Raw genomic sequence first — 21161 nt, 5'->3', positions numbered from 1 at the left:
CAAGCATCAAGGCCACAGCTGCCGAATGGTATAGTGGATCAATGCGCGATGGTTTATAGTGGTTTACCATTTCTACATTTTCTAGAACTACAGGAAAAACAAAAACAACATGCAGGGTTTCATGGGTATTACGAGTCAGATGCGGACATGGTTGGACAGCCAAGCATGTCACAAAGAACAGAGTGCAAACTGATGTCTCACCGCTACCCCTGGTGGTCTCTAGACATGCAGATAGTTCCTTTTTTATTTGCTGAGGTTTGACTTTGATAGACTTTTGCTGCCGCCACAACCACCGCCACAACCACCACCACCACCACCGCACTAATAGTGGGTGAATGGAAAAGACCAACTCACCAAGAATAACCCACAGAGCTCACACTCTTCACTGGGAACTATTTTCTAAAAGATAACGTTTTAAAAGCTGTTCACTGTGAGGTCAAATGTTGAGGTATTTTTTTTTCCAAATGTGATTCTTCAATGCTTTGAGCACCCCATAAAAAAAAAAAAAAACATTCACATTTATTGTGTAACAACAGTCTCGCAGATCATGACCACCTTTACAAACGAACCCAGAACCAGACTACAGTATACCGGAACAGCTAAAGCTTCAATATGAAGATTACCTTAAATCCACACACACACACACACACACAAAGGAAAGTCGATATATTGAAAATGGTTTGTCTATCTTTACACACTGCTCGCTTAAAAGGAGCTTACTTCTGAAGGGCGATTTAAATAATCAATAACCTTTACCAATCTTTACTGACAACCACAAACACTTGTAATGTCATCAATAGATTCTGCTTACAGAAGTTTCTGCAACCGCTGTCAGTGGTCGACAGCCGCCCGTTGGCTGTCAAAAGCATTTTTTCACAACCAAGATGGCTACTGAAATGCCTTTTGAATATAATAATTACATTTATAATAATGGCAATAATAATACAGCTGTTCTATTGCAACAAAGGCTTCATGATGACACCTTGTCCGATAATGTGGGAAGGTATTAAAATGGAATACAAACCACAAATTGAGATACAAAAGCCAATAATCTCAGCAACAAGACACAAACACAATCAATTTGCTGCAGATATACTGAGGTCTGCTGTGCTGTGGGGGCAAAAACCTTCCACATGAGCCTTTTTATAGGACATCACACATCCCCGAGAATCATTGCATACAGCTATACTTGTTTCTGTACCTTCTGCTCAAGAATCTCTTCCAGTCCAGGCCTGATGTACATCAACAATACACGCTCTCTGGCAGGGTTACCTTTTTCACCCTTCATATCTTTCTTTGTGAATATTTCATGCTCTGCTAGTCACTAAACTGCCTGTCCCAGAGCGTCGTCCTTCCCCTTTGTGGGAAGCAAGTGGTTGCTCTTCAGCAGCACTTAGTGCCTCTGCTGCAGAGTGAACGGTGCCATGATCATGACCGAGTCATGAGCCCCACAGCGCCACTAAAGGAGAGACTGAAGAGGAATATACAAGCAGTGTTCAGAGGAGCTTCACTGAATGCAGACGGACACAGCACAGTGCTCGTCCTCAGGCTGAAAGACAGGCCTTTTCTTTCAGGGACAGCAAGGAATGTCCTAAAAATTGGGCAGCTGCCGTGGATAATAGAGCGGCCAACAACAGCTGAAAGGGATGAGATACTGTTTGGCGTGCTTATCTCAAGAGATACCTAATGGAAGGAAAATTTATATCACCAATAGCCATCAGGGCACTCTATTTTACAAGTTGTCTTGTTAAATCATGAAGTGTTTTATGTCCTCAAGCAAAGAGTACTTTTTTTCACATTGTCAAAAGGACATCGAGCCGCTTTCAGTCTGACCAACCAATTTTTCACATTTTGAACACTAAAATCAGCGGATAGTTTCATATTTATCTGCCGATGTTTGATGGTTTTATGGTTTAAATTGTTTTTGGTGAGTTTACATTTTCAAGATTTGGGATATTTAAAGAATGAATCATCTCAAACAGCGTTAAATGCAGAAAATGTTTCTAACGGATATTTTCATTTAGAGCTGATATCATTTTACAACCAATAAAAGTGATTTTTAAGGCAAAATGTAACAGTTTTTTCTAGTCTTCTATGAAATAATATAAAACATGAGAAATCTTCATACATCACAGTGGACTGTCACATCTGTGGTTTACATTCTTATACCAAATGATCAATCATTCAATTGAGAATACTGAAATTAATAATTTGTTAAAGCCCCATTTTCCTATTTTCATTATAAATGAATATGTTGACTATCATTCAATAAGCCTCAGTCTGTCAGTCTATGAAATGTCAGAAAATACTGAACAACGTCCAATTCATTTTCCCAGAGGCTTCAGATTCGTCACACCGAGAAATAGTTAGAGCACATAACTCGCTCTCACCACAGGTTGTTGTTTTACGTTTCTGTTTGTTTAAGGATTACACAAAAGAGACAGAGCATGTTAAGTAGTGAGCCTTAACGGTGCTGGTAGGTGTATTTTTGAACTTTGGAGAGAGCCGTGCTAGCTGTTTATTTATGCTTAACTAAGTGAATCACCTCACAGCGCGCACACACACACACACACTCTTGTAATCTCACTCTCGGAAAGAACATGACTGAGCATATTTCCCAAAAATGTACTATTCCTCTAACCGATGCTACCTTTTGCCCAAAATAAATCCTGCAAATTGCACTCCTGTGTGATTGTTGCTTTGGAACAATCACCATGCATCTGATCAGTGCTGCTGCTAAAGAAGTGAGAAAGTTAAGCTGGCAGAGGTTTCATAAAGGAAGTAGTGTTGAATGACCTGTTGTTTCGGACAATGTCACACACACTGCTGCAGCCCAGAGTATTTCTCAGAGTGTGACACAATAACGACTTGTTCTTGCCATTGAACATTGTGGCTCTGTTTGGACTGGTGCCATAACTGCGCTGTCAGGATTTTGCTTCCCCTCGCCAGCTCCCCAAACAAACTCGGACTATACTCAGCCTCTCTCTAACACATAATGGCGCCTTCTTCTCGCACAATGCAGTCACTAAAAGTACGTAAAGTGACAGCAGCTGATGTAACGCTGCGGTCACCGAGGCCGTTCGTCTCGCCTGGCTTGCTCAGAGGCACGCTGGCAGGGACGGGGCCGCTGATTTCTCGTCGACTGCTCAGTGCTGCCTGTGTGTCTGACACCATAACTCACGCTCGCCTTGCCTGGATGTAATGGTTAAGAGGAACATTGTACGCTACAGCACTAATGGCGGGGAATGACATCCATTCTCAATCAAAGCAGATTGAGGGTGAGCTATCCGTTACAAAGAGGGATAGCCTCGTTTCCTTTGACTTGATTAGAGTGGTCGGCGGACCAATAAACTCTGGGACAGATATTAATGTAATTGCCGAAGCAGCTGGTTCCTGTCTGAATTATGATCCATTGTTTGAAGGGAAAAACCAGAGAGGGGGGAATCAGAAACGGGGGAAACAATATGGTACAATAAGCATTTGTTAAGAGAGAGAAAAAGAGGAAGTCCACCAATCTGTGTTTGCACAACAGACATAAACAGTGTGGCTGAGTTTGAAGGCCATCAGCTATTATCTCAACAACTAAATGCCCTTTTTATACTTTGATAAACATTGCTGTCTCCCCTTCAATGAAATTGTCAGTGCACATCATACCTGAGAGCTCTTGTAGTCAAACACTAACAATCGTCCTTGCCAAGGTCTCTCCTAAGTGACTAGATTCCTAATTGAATTTTCTTCTGCTTTTTATTGCTTTGTCTGAAGCTTTCATTCAGACAATGTTTCTATTGGACTGAAAAATAAAAATAAATATGAATAAACACAATAAATCTTTGTTAACACTTTGCTGAAGCATCACAGGATTATTTTATTGTGTCTTGTGACTGTATGGTTTCAACCCTGTTAGTTAGAGGCAGTATGTTCACTGTGAATCAAGTTAATTCCTAATAAGAACATCAGATGTATTTGTTTATTAAGTTATGATCATAAGATTTTAGGTACTTACTGTGGAAAACACATTTTCTCATGGAAATGTAGTTTTGTGAGGTTTAACATTGCTCAGATCAGCTGCATATAACCATTTCATTGTAAACAGAAAGACAGAAGTATGATAAAGAATTGCCTGAAAAGTCTGCCAAGATAAAGGCTTCACACTTGAGAGGAAAATGTGACTTGGAGGAAGTATGTGCTTTAAAATGATCCTCTACTGCAACCTGGTGGTTAAAGGGAGTAATGTAAATGCAATACAGTCACAGGGGAGTCAGACACTCATGCACAGCTGAATGCTTCAGCTACGCCCTGTCCACACTGCATTTCCTATTCTAAATAAAGCCATGACCTGTTTTAATGTTTAATGTTTGCGGTTTAATGGCAAGCACGGGCCAGCATCAGCACATTTCAGATGCAGCCAAATGTCTGCAGTGTAGGTAATCTGTCATAGGAGATCATAATAATACTTTTTGCAAACGCAAAGAGTTTTTTGAGTTAGAATTTCTCCTTATTACAACTGTCCTTGAAGATATTATTATTCCTGGGCAATTGGGTCCACTGGGAGCCAAAATAATACCTGATCATGTATAAAATATTTGTAATAAGAATGGGATAGAATCTATGATGTGTTTTTAAATGTGCACATAAATATGATTTCCACTAGATGGCAGGTCGAGCTCAGAGACCCGCCGCCTCGGTCTCTTTCCCCCGAAGCTGCTCATGAGTTTTCCATCTAATCATGTCTTATTCTGCTGGGAGCTGCTTCCCGGAGTATCACACCTGCCCACTTCCTTTTTGCCATCATGCCAGGGGAATGCAGTAACCTGCTCCCACAATGCACTGCAGCTCCCCTCTGTGAGGAAACACTGTAGTGGCGCTGTGAGCATATGGCACTTTCTTTAAAAAAAATAAAAAAAAAATCTGAAATTAACCTTTACTATGAAATGCTGACAGGCTGTGAGGCTTGTGGGGAGTGAGGGATGCTGAAGTCTCTGGGGCGTCAGGTGACACACCTTCAGACGTTTTAAACTTTGCCTTTGAGGATATTTGTGGAGCTTGTTTTCATATGCAAAGATGCATAAACTGGGACTTGGAAACTTTTTACAGTGATGGCAACAAAAGTGAAATTCTTCAACCATCACTCCACAGAGAGAAGTTCTATAGCTACAATCTGCAATTCATTAAAGCTCCGTGTAATTATAATTAATCTGACAAAAAAAAAAAAAAAAAAAAAAAAGAGATCTTTGTCTTCTTTGAATCTTTATTCTCAAGAGAATGATCTGAAGACGTATTATATATTTTTTCAGTCACACCTGGCTTGCCCGGACAAATTCAGCAGTAAGTATATTTATTGAATGAACTGAGGTCTTAAGGTAGAAGTGCAACAATATTGGACTACTACTAAATCTTAGGCCTCCTACAACCTTCTTTATTTAGGCTACTGCAACAAATTTGAAAAAACTGAATATCATCCTCATCATCATCAATGCTTCTTGATAAATACGACGTATAGATATTTCAAATGATGTGAGGACTTAATACGGTGATCTGGACTGAGGAGAGTTACAGTATCTTTCTTCTCACATCCATGGCCCTTTGTTTACTGCAAACCACACTGTGCGGCATTGTTTGTCAGGCTGAGGGAGCCTTGATGGAATCAGAGTCCATTAACATGGAAGGCAGCGTCGAGGTGACTTTAGCTCCTAATTAAAAACAGATGTGTCCATTTAATAGTCTTAATACTTTGTGGGAGAGCGAGACAATCACCGCAGAAATATCTATTTGCCTCATTAAATCGGGAGGCTTGATCATGATGAGAAGCAGGGTAATGAATGAAGACAGACATGTTTACCAGGTTGTTTAAACAGTATTTGCTGGGAGGAGAGAGGGTGGAATCTAGATGGACTGTTGTTTGGTGGCGTGGAGTGGAGGGACTGATATGATGAAACGTATGTGAAAGGTAAAAAGAAGAAGGAGCAGACATAAGAAAGTGGATCTACTCTGAACCATCATGTTTCGAAACACTTAGAGGAGGCCCCAGTCTCATTGGCAGTGATTTTAGGCCTGAGTCACACAGTGAAACTCTATCTTTGTTTAAGCATGCTAAGCTTTACTAATTAGTACCGCAGAGGCTGATGGGAATGATGTTAAATTGCAGGTATTTGGTCAATTTAAATTTCCCCTACGGGATCAATAAAGGAACATCTTATCTTAGTACTGATGATGGTGGCAGATGAAGGGTTAAGGAATCACCACGTATTACAGTTCATCCTGAAGGGCATGTGAATGTCTGTATAGTTGTTCAGACATTTCACTCTGAAACACAAATGTCAACCTCATGGTGGCGCTAGAGGGAAAGTGAGGGGATCACCAAGGTCATTAAGATTCATCTTCTGGGGACCACGGACGTCTGTATAACTTTTCGGAGCAATCCATCCGACTGTTGTTAAAATATTTTAGGGTGGGGAGAAAGTGACACCAACCGACTGATGTTGTCATCCATAGCTGCGTTGCTACTCGTTTCTGGAACGAAAGAATAAATGTGGCCATGTAAGTTCTCCTAATGGCCTCAAGATGCTCCAACTGATAAACCCTTAAACCTCTCACCTGAAATATAAACCTTTTTCATCCATTTATACCCTGACTGACAGGTCTCTCAGCCTATGACACTCAGTTGTGGGTGGTTGCCACTTGCACATCCCCCCTTAGCTACATCACAGCTCCCTCCTTTTTTGCCAAAATGTTGATTTTTTTGGCTTCAGTAACTGCCAAAATGGCAGCAAGTGATGATCCAATCCAGACTTCAAAAGCTCCAAGATCATCTGGGACATCACAGATGCTACATCCATGTTTTCTACAGGGTATATTTCAAACACAATTAAGACTATGTGCAACACTTCATCTAATTTGTTGTCCATCATGGTCTTGTTTAAATTACATAGGTTAACACGTACAGCAACGTTCACTTTATATGTACAAATTATTTAAACTATACCTGGAATATGATTTACATACAAACTTGAAATTATGTTTTTTTTTTTTTTTTTCCCCCTTCGGTCCACATCATGAGCTGCTTACTGTCCCTTGTTACTGTTGATTAATTACACATAACCTACTGAAAGTCATGTTAGAGAATTTTGGTTGGCTACATGAACCTAGCTCAGATTAATGACTCCATACAACCACAGTAAATGAAAGAGTTCCACATGTTAATTGCCACCAAATACATTAACATTTTTTGAAATACCAGAGTAGTTTTTACTCACATGGCATATCCTAAATGGGTATTAAAAAATATATATCTTAAGTCTTCCTTTTAGCTTCCAACATGTGAAAAAGAAGCAAATATTTCTGAACAATCTTGACTCTGGACTCTTGAGGATGGAGCTAAAGTGCATCTGTTGTTCATCATCAGCAGTGAAGTATTTGACAGCAGCATATTAGCAAATGTGTGAAGCAGGTACCTGAAAAAGTTTGGCATTTTGTCTTATTTTTTGCTTAAACAATTATTCACTTATCACAATTGTTGCCAATTAATGTTCTGTTGATCGACTAAACCATTAACAGGCTGTTGGCAAGGCAAGTTGCCTTGTCAACTGTTTCAGGATTATTGTGGTATTAGTGTCCATAATATGCACGTCAAGTTAATTCAATTCGTAAAACATCAAGCGTTTAGTAAGGCACATGCAGACACCCACACACTCACACACACACATAGACAAGCATGCACAAAAAGCAGCAATCAGAGCAGCTGACTGGTTGCGCGGTGTGACTGCACTCTTGTGTGTATGACAGGAACAAAGATGTGTGTGGACACTTCAGCCTTGCTCAGGGATCATCTGTCACATCCCATCATCAGAGAGGTGCATTCACACCAGCCGCTGCTCCAGGACGGCTCACTAAGGGGGTGGCGAACCTTCCACGGGCCGACAGCGGTGCTCATGTAAGGATCAGTGTCAGCGTCACCATCGCAGGCTCGGCATCGGTGTATTATTTAAAAAGCCCAAGCATTAAAACTGTTTCTGGTTCATTATCAACACGGTTTGCCAGTTTATTTACAGGCAGGAAGAGGGGAGTACAGCTCAAGAAACAGAGGACAGAAATTCTGAGAATCATGTTTGTTTTGCACAAAGGCAGAACTTGCACCCACATGAATAAAAAAGTACACAAAGAACAAAACTGATGCTGTATCAATATAATATTTGCACTTTTTTGTGTATTCATTCCAGATGCTCATATTTTATTGGCATTTAGCCTGCAGCTTACAACCACTGAGCATTTAATGTTTAATACAAATGTTGTAATGCTTTGTTGTGTCTTACAATTCATTAAACAAAGTGCAGATATCCATTCATGGAGGTTCATTTTTGGGTTTATGTTAAAGTTTATAGATTGAATTAGAGCAGGTTGATATTCCACATGGTAGTGGAGGAAGAGTTACTGAAAAAGGGAAAATAAATGTCCAATAGATTAATAACTTGGTATGCTATTTTAAGGCTTCTCATTTCAAGTAAGCACTATTTTTCATGTCTTCATCGGCTGCATTTCTACTTTAATCTTCTAACTTTGTTGACTGATATAGGTGTTTGAGAACGAACTCTTATAAAAGTAATGATTCATAAATGCATGCACTACAGAGGTTTTTAGATTTCGGTGTAAAAAACAAGAGCTCGGATGCACGTCACTCACTCAGTCAGTCAGTGCACAGGTTGTTGGTGAAGTTGTTAGCGTAGATAATGAGATAATTGGCACTGGACAGATCTGCTGTGTGTGCTGGAAAATAAAAAGATCCCCAGAGACCTGGACTCACCTCCAGTTGGGAGATGGTGCTGTGTGTGTGTGTGTGTGTGTGTGTGTGTGTGTGTGTGTGTGTGTGTGTGTGTATTCTCAGTGGTGTAGTTGCTAATGTAGCGGAAGAAACACGAGAATAGGAAGACATGTGAAAAGACACATTAGTAAAAAAGGTCAAAGTGGAAGGTGAAGGTTAAATAAAGGAGAGGACTGAGGGAAAATATAATGATGAGGAGGAGGATGATGATGCATGAAGCTGGGTGCTGAGGGCACATCTGGGACTGACACCGTTAAGTGGTGCTGGGTTGTCAAAAACAAGTCAATAATAACATTATCAGTATTTTATGACTACAGTGACTGAAGCTCATATTTTGTTTCAATATTCAATATATTTGAATTAGAACGTTTCTGTGAGGAGGCTCAAGTCTCTTTATCACTATCTTCTTCTACAAATGTCCAACCGCTTTGTTACTTAATTGTAGTTTTAGTGTAATCTTAGTCTTTTTCTTTAGTATTAATTATGAATTGAGTTTGAATATTAAATTACGTTTAGTTTTTAAATTTTTAGATATAGATCAAGTTGTATTTTTTGTTTTCTTTAGTGACCTTCCATCAAACAGACTGAGTAAAACCTGCACACTGATTCCAAAACCCTCAACAAGCACCCACATCATTTTATCTCTCCCTTAGCTTTTCCTGCACAGTGCACCTGATACTTTCTGCATCCACGGAGCTGTGGTGTAGATCTGCGCCACTGTGTACAACCCCATCTGTGAATGAAGACACTCAATGAACTGTGAAGTCTGTCCAGCCATCATTCACATCAGGGCACATGGAAAAGATCAAATCAAGTAAAACACATCTTTGGGTCAAGTGACGCTTCTAGACACTGTTGGTGCTGATTTCTTTAGTTGTATAATATGGCAGTAAAACACTTACACCGACACTCACCGCCTCAACGACTTATATACCTGTTGTTCGTCCATCATGAGATTAGCTAACTCGCTGAGAAGTATATTACTGTCCGTATAAGTTTTGATTTAACCATATTAACATAGTTTCTGTTAAGTTGACAGTAATATAACAGCAGCAGAGATATCCCGACTCCTCTCTACATGTCAACCATCCCTTGAGCAAAGCCTTATCAGCGCTCAGGGACAGACAGAGTTGACTGTAAACATGGCTGCACAAGTGGGGACCCAACTGTCTTCTGAGGGGTAATTATTATTATTAGCAATCCGAGCTGCAGCGTGTCCCCACGAGGCCTCCAGAACAATGAAGATCCACAAGGGTGCTGTGACAGTCGCTCATCTACTCCAGGTATCAGAGTGAGTCAGCTAGACGTTAATACCCAGGCTAATAGTGGCTGCCAAGTGGAGCTAACGCTGAGCTAATAGCAGCGGTGAGGGACAAGCAGGTGCTACCATGGGGACGTGACTCACTCAAACTTGGCTGTCCAGAGGCCTCGTCCTCAGGCTGTAATTAGTAGCCAGTGACAACAGGGCTCAACAGAGGAGAAGCAGCATGCCAAGCAGGTACACATGGGTCGGTGCAACAATAATAATTACCAGTCACTAAAACAATCAACGCCCAGTGTTGAATATTCTATTACAAACTCTGTGTCAAGTTTTTTTTTTTTTTTTGATGGTGGCCAAGTTCAGTTTAAGTATGATTAAAGGGTAAAAAAAAAAATACCAAATGCAATCCAGTTTAGTATATTAACGACAATAGTGCTTGGTGAAGCCTGTGGCCTTTGATTTTAAGGTGTCAGAGAGAGGTTGGTTTAACTGTATGGTATATTCTTTATTTTCTTATGTCAAACAAGTATTGCCTGTATTAGCAAAGCTGGATATTATACATCTATAGATCTTTATTTCTCTGTGCCACAGACCTCCATTGTCCATCAATGAGCCACACTGTTGTGACACTGGTTTCCTTCATTAAGATGAACACAGGTGCTGCAGTTTATTCTGGGTTAATCTCACATACACTGTCCTCCTGTCATAAATGTCAACTATAGTAACAAATGTGTGTTAATCAATTTCTGAAAATTATGAAGGACATATTTCTACATCTATTTATTTTTTATTTATACATTTATACTTACTTATTATTTTGTTTATTTCTGTATTTCTACATGTATTCATTTCTGTATTTCTGTGTGAGCATTTTAACTGAGTGGGTGGTCCTAACATGAGTCTGAAGCAGGATTGGTCAGGGAGAGACTAGTGACACTATGGAAAACCGGCCCCTGCTCTGCCTCTGAATTTTATAAAGGAGCATGGTCTAGACCTGCTCTGTATGAAAAGTAAAAGATAACTTCTGTTATGATTAGGCGCTATTCAAGTAAAACAGGACTGAACTGAAATTGCCAATATCCTTTCAGGGAAAACCTCCTACACACTAACATTAGCTTAGCTATGATCCCAACTAGTGCTACAAAGTAAATAGTATATAGCCAATCAGAGGCACAGTAGGGGCGGGTCTTCCCACCCCTGTGCAATCCTGCAAGACTGATGTTAGGACCACCCTGTCAATATAAATAAATGTATAAATACATTTATAAATACACAAATAAATATAAATATAAATATATATATATATATATATATATATTTTATATTATAATAATAATAATAATTAATAATAATAATTATATAACAATAAAAAAATATATAATCATCATTATTATTATTATTATTATTATATATAAAAAAAACAGTTTTACAAAGATAGCTTCTTGTTGTGTCTTGTTGGATGCCATTATGATATATAAGCACCTATATACACAACAAATATATGGCTATTTGGTGTTGCCTCTGCATAAGAGCTCAAACAGACAAGAGGTCAATAGGATTAAAAAGGCACTACGCAGTGATGGACACTTAAACCTGTTTTACCTCTCACATTACCTGCTAGTGTTTGGCTTTAAGATGTACTAATAGATATTAATGTACTAATAATAGATGTATCTTGAAGCTGGACTGGAATCGTTTGCACTCTGCGTTGTCTATTGTATGTGCTTACATTCACTGTTGCACTGACTCCTGTTGCTCCTGTTCCTACAATGCTTGATATGAAGAAAAAGTTTATAAAAAAAATTGTGTCAACTGAGAAATAATAACCCAACTTTAATAATTTAACAAGATTCGACTGAATAAAGGAACCAAAGTTCTGTGACTCTACCTGAATCTAACCGGCTCGCTTGTTTGTTGTTTTCCGGCAATGAGCAAGTGCAAATGTTTTAACAGCAATATAACAAAAATGAGGCAGAAGCCCATTATGCTTCCTCAAAATACATATCAGGCCTTTACAAGACACAATTTGTGTCCTCACTGATGGCCCAAGATGCAATTACCACATCCAATAAAACAGCACACATTTTCATATTTCATTGTCCCCAGTGTGTACAAGACAGACTCAGTGGAATTATTGACCTGCTATGCTCAACTGGCTGAGTGTAGTTTTAAATATGAATGCAACATGTCTTCCGTGCATTACATTAGAATCCTCTCTGTCTTGTAATGTGGAAGTAAATGTGGTCTTAAGGACATCAAACATGTTTCAAACAAAATTAGACAGGATGGGGAACTGACCCCGAGTCTTTTTTTCAAGTGCGCTTTAATCCCACAAAAGCTGTTTGAATTTTCTAATCTCATTTCTCCACATTCAGACAAACACCTTGTATCACCAAGGAACATTTCTAAGAAGGTAGAAAGGAGTGAAAAAAGAAAGGCAGCTGATTGCTATTGATTGGTATGAAACATGACACAATATGATGGATTTTGCACCATCACATTCATCACGAATGAGACCAGGTACACTTAAAAGTTTCTTTCTTGAATTTGAAGTAAAACCTGTAATTTGGGCTTCTGCAGAAAGCACGATAACGAAATATCGGGCACGGGATGGCGAGCCACCACCATAACCACATGCAACACATAAACACGTCATGTTCAGTATTTGTTTTTCTGGGGAAAGTGTCCCAGAGAGGCGAGGCTGAAGAGACTCAACACAGCAGAAGCCCCACTGAAACGCGGTGCTACGCAATACCCCTCAATTCACAGCCCAGGATTACAATATCACACAGGAGAAAGTCACAACTTCTGACTGGAAACAAAACACAAACTGGTTCGCTAATTATCCCAATTTGCCAAAGCTGTTTCAGTCTAAGGAGTGACCTTGTTAACTAGCGACTTTCAGCTGAATATGTTAGCAACTAACTGGCGACATTATTTGGCTGAAAGTTGACAGTTACCAGAGTCACAGATCCCGGAGGCAGGAGGAGGGCGGGTGATCAGCACAAGAAGGTACTAAGATTAAACATTACAAAGCAATTGGCGAAAATCTTTATCTTTATCATCTTTAGGATGTTAAGCCACCCTAAATCACTGCAGGGGTAATTCCTTCACCATGACAGCCCAACCTGTAAACACAAAAAGCTTTTATCCATTGGGATATTGCAGCTTTCTCCTTTAAGTTAATATTTTATGGCTTGGTTCTCCATCCCAATCAATCTATTTAATGTATTAGTGTCAACACCCGACAACCCTGGTTCATACACAGCAGTGTTAGCAAATATATCAGGATATTTTGTGATTTGAATTCTTAATATAATAGTCTTTAACGCACTTATTTGATCTTTTTTGATCTAAAACCACTCCAAAAACCATGAAACAAAGATAATGTCAGCACCTTACAGTAGCATCTGTGACATTTTCCTGATGTGTGTACCTTCCTGTGCTTTTACTTCATTCAGTACCTTATTAACAAATACACTACATACTGTACCTACACCATACTATATTGACTGTGGTAAAAGGACGTACTAGTTGACAAAGCTCTCTGTTCAGAGACCTCCCAATGCGGCTGTTGCTGCTACACAGTATCTAAAGCCGACCCCTTGCTGCACCGAGCCCAGGGGCTGATAGGAGTTCTCATGGGAACCATTAGCGAGCGGATCGGCAATGTGGCGCGCGGGGAGCAAGCGCAATTCATGGGAGAGTGCCGAAAGAACTCACAACACTCTAACAACACCTGTCACCCCTGCGCCTAATGAGAAACACAATTAGCAATTAACAGTGCGATCTGTCAGGGCTAATACCTGCCTCCATGCACACAGCCACACACACAGCCGGAGGGAGAAACCAGACCCCCTTCATCAGCACTTCCTTGCAGGTATGAAATAAGCCCAAACAAGTGGATCAATTAGACAGGTGATGTAATGTTGTGAAACCTAAGCTGATGCCTCGGTGGCAGATTTCCTAAACAGCGTCCTCGGTGATGCTCCTCGGTGACTTTTAAAGACAGGAATTAAGTGTGATTTTTATCACTCCGCAGGGAACTGAACTGGACGCACTTCATACTGCCCATAGATCATACAGCGTGGGCTATAAAGTTTGTCAAAATGCACTTTCCGAGTGGATCTGTTCTTCTGTAAAACAATTGCCGCCGTGGGAATTAACAGAAGATAAACTGAAGTGAATATAAACAGCACAGACAGTGAGATTCCCTCAATCAGCACATTCTGTGTTTATTTGGATCCCTGTTAGCTGATGCTTCATGGACATGGACTTCAAAAGATCAATTCAAAGACAATATTGATCCTCACACCTTCTGGTATTTCTCACTCGTTATCTCTGAGGGGACATTTGAGGATGCTTCCAGCCACGAGCAGGTTTTCAGTAACGTCCTCTAGGAAATAAAGAGAACTGTAATGCTCAAACTGCACAGCATCTGTTCATAATTAATAGTTAGGACATGCACATTGTTGTTTCATGTGTTAAAGTATCCCATATATCATGTTAGCATTCAAGACTTGAGCTTACCACATGGACATTTATATTGATATTACTTATGCTGCAGTGGAGAAATCTGCAAAAACTTTAATGGATTTCAGCAAATTGGGAATACAATGAGGCTAGTGCTGAAGTCATAGATCTGTCCCATTTGGACTGTAATTGTGCAATAACAAGAGAGAACAGTCAGGAGTTAGGTTTGGCTACTGATCACTGACCCTGGAGCTGTTGGGGATTCAGTATTTTGCTCAGTGACTCTTCAGCAGGGCCAAGCAAAAAGGTTGAAAACTACCACTTTCTATATTTCAGCTTAGCAATTATATCATGCTCAAGTCTAATTTAAATTTCATGCTATTTTAGACACAGACATCATGAAAACTTTTGCATTCAGATATGAATTCCTAATAAACTGTCTCTCTAACACACATCCCTGTCTTATACACACCAGCATAAACACTGGCTGTCTTCTAATTGGATTACACCAGAATATGTGTGTTTGTGTGTCTGTGTGTGTGTGTGTGGCATATCCAGCATAGTAATTGTGTCAGCCTTGTTGGTCAGTGGGGAATTGAAGTGTTAAATCCAATTCTGAATTTGTATCTCTCGTACAGAGGAGGGGGAGATGTAGCGCGAGTACCAACCATATGTCACCGTCCCCAATTCAGAGGGATTGAATATGGATGAGCAACAACTCGGGGTCCTGGCGTCGCCACTGGTAGCAGGTTTAGACTGTGACGGTGTACGCTCATTTGTTATCAGAGAGGAAGTGGAGTTGTAGACACCAGCACTGCAAAAACTGACAAAGATTTCCCTTAATGAAGATAAAACTGATTCAGTGTCTCTTAGCTTCTAGGTTCTCTGCTATTATAGCACTCAGTACAGGCTCACCAAATAAAATTCTCACAAATGTACAGCTGAAAGCAATTAATCTATTAGTTGATCGACACAAAAATAAGCATTTTCAGCTTTTTCTTTGGGTTTTGGACTGCTAGTGGGACAAAACATGTGAATGATGTAAGATTTAATTACCATCATGGCAACTATTCAAACTGCAGCACTGATACAAACATTGCCTGCAGGTTGTGTGCTGTGAAATCCAATTTATGTGGCATATGTTTGTGTGGCTCAGTTCATGTAATGTAACTCTGGTGACTGCGAGTGCTGAAAAATACCACGTCTTACCTTCAGAACGCGTACGTATCTTTAAATGATTATGCCATTTTGCGTTATTGCTTTACACTGTACTTAACCCAATAAGTGTGTAACTGATTACTGTAACTAATAATCTGTATTTGAATGCATTATTGTACATACTGTTTCGTTACCTTCTACTGCTTCATGCTATAGCCAGGTCATGAAAGTCTTCTCAGTATTTAACACTGTTGTCTTTTCCTAACCTTAACTTCACTTTAAAAAGAAAAAAAAGACGTCACAGTATGCCAGCACATGTCAATCAAACAGCATACTTCACTGTTTGATTGACAAGTGAACTGCAGTGCATAAACACCACAGCAATCAACACCTAGCACCAGACTTGTTGGCGTATAAACTAAAAACAAAACATGGATCTTGTGAGTTAACACTTTAAGTAAATAAAAGGTGTTAATAACATTTCTTTTTCTAATATTCACTGTTCTCTTTATGTTCTGGAGGCAGTGAATGATGAACACAGCCCCGACAGGAGTTGATTATCGTAATATTACAGTGACTCATGCAGTCATTGGTTATGAAGTTATGAAGGTAATGCACCACATTTGTAATCTGTAGCTAATCCAGCTAGCCTTGGTGTGCAAGTAACCAGCCATTGTGTGCTAGTAGCCAATCTCAGAAAGCTCATGACCAGCCAAGCCATTAGCCGATCCAGTTGGTTGCCAACCTGGGCGTGCTAGAAGTCAGTGTAGAAAAGTAATGACCAGCCAAGTGCTAGTAGCTAGCCAAGGCGTAGGGCTGAGCAAGATGTTAAAATGTTCCAACCGGCCACCGTCTGCACCAGCGCCCCCACCCCCACAATCACCGCCCCAGTAGCTGCAGCTGGGAGAAGTGTGGTAACTTTGCTATGTGCAACAAACTCTCAGATTTAATAAAGAAAATAAATGACCAAATGTCAAGATAAGAAAAGACAAAGACCCCTTTTCCTCATTAAATAGAAAAATACAACCGTACACCTTCTAATTCAGTATTCAGTATCTAATTCAGTATCCGATCCAGTGAGTTGCTAGACAAGGCATGCTAGTTTCAGCCTCGGACGTTAATAACTAACCCATTGCCAACTTGGTCAAATGAATAGTCCGCTCTCAGTTACTGTAGCCACAGATTGCAGAGTCGAGACGTTTGTATTAAAAGGATGGGGCAAAAATACTTGCCCGTAAAATGTCAAGATTTGGACTTAACATCAATGAACAACAAGTAGTAAATACCCATATACATAGGTTTTCAGCAAAAAAAAAAAAAAAGTGGTGGGTTTAGTTACTATTTGAACAACAACATTGGTTTTATTTCATGAGTCTGTTAGCAGTTATGCTTCAGGAAAGGTATGTATTCTATAACATCCCATGGGTTTCATTGCAGTGTCCAAATCAGTTTACCCCACAGCTTCACTGGCTTCTTTGACTTATTCTGCTAAATTTCTACCCAAGAGACAGTCATATATACTCTTTAGAAAACTAATCTGCAGATATACTGTACATGTATCACATATACAGTATGTAAATTGTTTTTATGGAGTTTACTTGGATTTATGTTGTCCTTCCGTTTACTGACATTACTATCTCAGACATTGTCTTTTCTTACCATTACTGTGATATTTTTGCCATTTTGGTTGATGTATTGCTCCACCGGGTTTTCTCAACAACCCACGAAAAGCATCAAATCTAGTGAAAATGCCAGGCTTACCTTAGTGGTGTCAGCTTGCTGTGAGAAAATGCTCCACTGTGCCTAATACCACCTCTTAAAAAGACACAAACAACCCTTTGTTTCCAGTCGATTAATGTTTAAAGGAAAGGTGACACTGCTGAAAGTAGCCTGGCATTTTTAGCAGATGTGGTTATTGTTGTGAATTTTTAATAATATACTTACACAGTCTTACTGGAGCCTTATGGAGTCAATAAAACAGTAAGACATTTCTGTTGAGCATTTCTGTGACTATGGAAGTCTACACAAGGGCACTAATTTTTATAAACAAGTCACTCAAAAAGTGTTTTACAGGAAAACTTGATGCTATCAATGTTATAATAGAGCTTCATATAAAGAAGCTACTTATAGCCACTAGTCAGTTGTATTTACAGATAAAATAACTTCTGTCAAAAGACCTGAGTGAGTGCATCAAAATGATCTGTTGGTGAATTTGAGCATATCTTCTCAGTGTACCACACAACAGTATAGCACAGCTTTGGTTAATGAATGTCCAAAGTTAGGCACAGAGCTCAAATGACCTATTTGTCTAATGAGAGCACATTTCCAGCACAATGTTTCACAGACAGAAGGTTCAACCAGTGCATTAGTGAGAGTCAGGTGAGTTAGTTACAGAGCTCAAATGCAGGTCTAATTCTAGTAGGTTCAGAGATGTGTGATATTAGATTTAAGAACTGAGTTTAAGAAACACCAGAGCAACCTACTGGAGACTGGATCACATTTTACTGTCAGAACAATAAGCAGTCCTCCTCCCATAGCAGTCAGCGGTTTGTGCACAAGTGCGTGCATATGAACAAACACACACGCACGTACACACTCACCTCCTTTTCATTAAGGCCAAGGAGTGTGAGCAAAGTTTGCTTATGTAATTGCCCTGCTCTTCCAGACTGTTTGACAGGCAAACAGCAGTGTGGTCTGGCTCTTCAATGTGCCAGAAACTCTAACAAGCTGTGATTAACCAGAAGCAAGGCTGAGTCAAACCGCAAATTCATTGTCAAGAGCAAAGCACAAGTACGACTTTTCTCTTACCCTGTCAGAGACAATAAAAGATAGGTAGGGCTGAGAAAATGACCATGTGAACTGAGCAACAGAGCGAGGTCAATGCCTGACAGTAATGTATCTTCTTTCATTGTAGTCTGGCAACGCTCAACAGGCGTTTACTGGGTACCTGTCAAAGCAGGATATCTTTTACAGTTTTCACCTTTCTGGGAAAATATAAAAAGCCTCACACTTTCAGAAATCAGGCTTTGTTTAATGTCTTTAACACCTGGTTTACCTAGTGGTTGAAAAAGGTTGAGGAATTAAGTCCCATCATCATCTACACTTTCTATTATTCTGACACATGTAGCCAGGCACAAAGCTGAAACATGCTTCCCCGGGATGCATGCGTGGCGAACACACTAGGAGGTCATTTTGGACATAATTGAGTGGCCGTTTCTTGTATGTGCAACATTTTCTTCTGGGTTTCAAATCTTGCTTGATACTCAGATCCGGACTTGTGTGTGTCATATGTTCCTATAGTTTCCTCTAACAACCTTCTCTGTGTAAAGTCGCAATGGTTTGGTCCTAAATGCCTTTGTCTTAGTGGTGACGAGAAAAAGTGAAAAGGCACAGTCATGTTTTGTACTTAAGTCCTGATTTGTTTCTTCTTCTGGGAAAAGACAATTTCCTGAAGTTAAAAATGACATTGTGCTCTTGCCTTAAGCAACTTTAACCTTTTCTGACCTGGAAAGTTTAGCTAAGTATGCAAGCCCTTTTACAGAGATGCCCTGCTTCACACCTGGTAGCTGCCCAGTACAACCACAGTCCTGTGCTGCTGGCCACTCAGTAGCTCCACTGAAGTAATTGGAGCCTTGAGCCTTCGTGTAAGTGCTCGATCAAGGGCACGTGTGTGATAATTGCTGAGGGAGAGCAGAGAGTTGCTCATTTACTGTCCCTGCTCAGATCTTCGCTGCTGGTCAAGGTATCTGAACCAGCAGGCTACTGATCCCTTATTTTAGGGCTATTCAAGTGTTAAAAGGGCTGCACTGAACTTCTAACAATGGCCTACAGGAGTGGGATCCCAGTAGTGTTGAGGGGTATATAGACCGTCTTCATAGATTCATACATTCTCATTACTGCTGAACTTGGAAGTGTGGTTTTTTTAGCTTCATTAGACTGATAAGAGTCTCCTTTACTTCAAGAAATAACACCTCCTACGCTTGCAACTTATTTTTTTGTTCATTACAGTAACTGTACAATAGAACACGCCAATACTGAAAGCACTGCTCAACCAACATCACACACGAGGCCCCACATTGTCTTCCAGCGGGGGGAACATGGATCACAAGCAGAATTTTGTGAAAACAGAATGTTTTTTTTAATGTAGATGAGATCTTCGGAAACATTTTCAGATCATCATGGTGACATTTGACATTCCAGTGGAGGTCGGCAAGATCACCCCAATTTCCTCCTAAGCAAACACATCACTACATTAATTAAAACCAAAACTCTTTTAGCAGGCCAGCAATGTGATTAAAGGATTTATTCATGCACAGACCTTTTGGCCACCATAAAACCCAACCACATAACTGAATAATTGTATTTCAAAATATGTCTACTTTCTCCTCTATTCTAGTCAAAAAAACATTAGCAAATGTGCAGTATATATCTCAAGGATTTCTTAAACTACTAACTCAAATAAGTTAGGTTTACCGGTATTTCTAAATGCTAGTGTGGATGTTTCCACGGTGATGACAAGAAGTATAACTACAGTATATCAGGAAGCCCAGTGTGTCAGTTCCTCTTCACTATCATTATCTCTCATCTCTTGGCAAACTTGGGCCATATTTATCAAGTCTGCAGCAGCTCTATACCATCAACACTCGTCTCTGCCCTGCTCCCCTTCTACTCCTTCTCATCCACTCTCCCCCCCTTGTCTCTTTCCAGCCTTTCTCTCGTCTTTTTCCAGCCCAAGAGAAGAGACATGGCCATAAATCTCAGAGTAGCTAATGAACTGCATTTAACAATAAAATGCACTGGAAATGGAACATTTCATTTACAAGAAGATCAATGGCAGTGACAAACACCCTTCTCGGAGTGACTAGTTAGCGGGATGATGTTCCGCAGGCAATCTAATCAATCACCGCACACCGACGCTGAGATCAATCACAGAAGGAAAAGGAAGAAGGAAGAAAAAGACTTGAAGCTTTTATCTTTATACTGTATTCATGGTCTTTATTTAAATAGGCCCACTAATCACTCGCTGAAAAGTCCACCTTCTTGTCCTCTTATTTCTTGCACTCTATGGATATTCTCTCTGTCTCTTTTTCTCTATAACCCATTCTGTTTCTCCCTCTTTCTTCCTCTCACCCTCTCCGAGCACTGGGGAAGGCAGTTGAGAGGCAAGAGGAGGAGAGTGAATGATAACCATCCGGGGAGTCAAGTGCTCCATCACCGCCATCCCCATCTGCGACCCGACAAGTTCATAATGCCAGGCATCTGCTTTCATTTATAAAGGCCTCACTTAGCCCTCACACACACTCACAGTCTCTCCAGCTTCTTTGCCATGCCCTCCCCTTGCTTTCTCTCTCGTCACTCTTTTTCTCCCCATCCGGCTGGCTGAGAGGGAGAGCGCCTCTTGTCCTCCTCCTCACCTAATCCTCCTCATCTCCTCCTCTTCTTCTGCTCAAGCCC

The sequence above is a fragment of the Dicentrarchus labrax genome, unplaced genomic scaffold (assembly GCF_905237075.1).
Source record: "Dicentrarchus labrax unplaced genomic scaffold, dlabrax2021, whole genome shotgun sequence".
In the NCBI taxonomy this organism is placed as follows: domain Eukaryota; kingdom Metazoa; phylum Chordata; class Actinopteri; family Moronidae; genus Dicentrarchus; species Dicentrarchus labrax.
The sequence above is the reverse complement of the archived record's forward strand: the minus strand, read 5'-3'. Positions refer to the sequence as shown.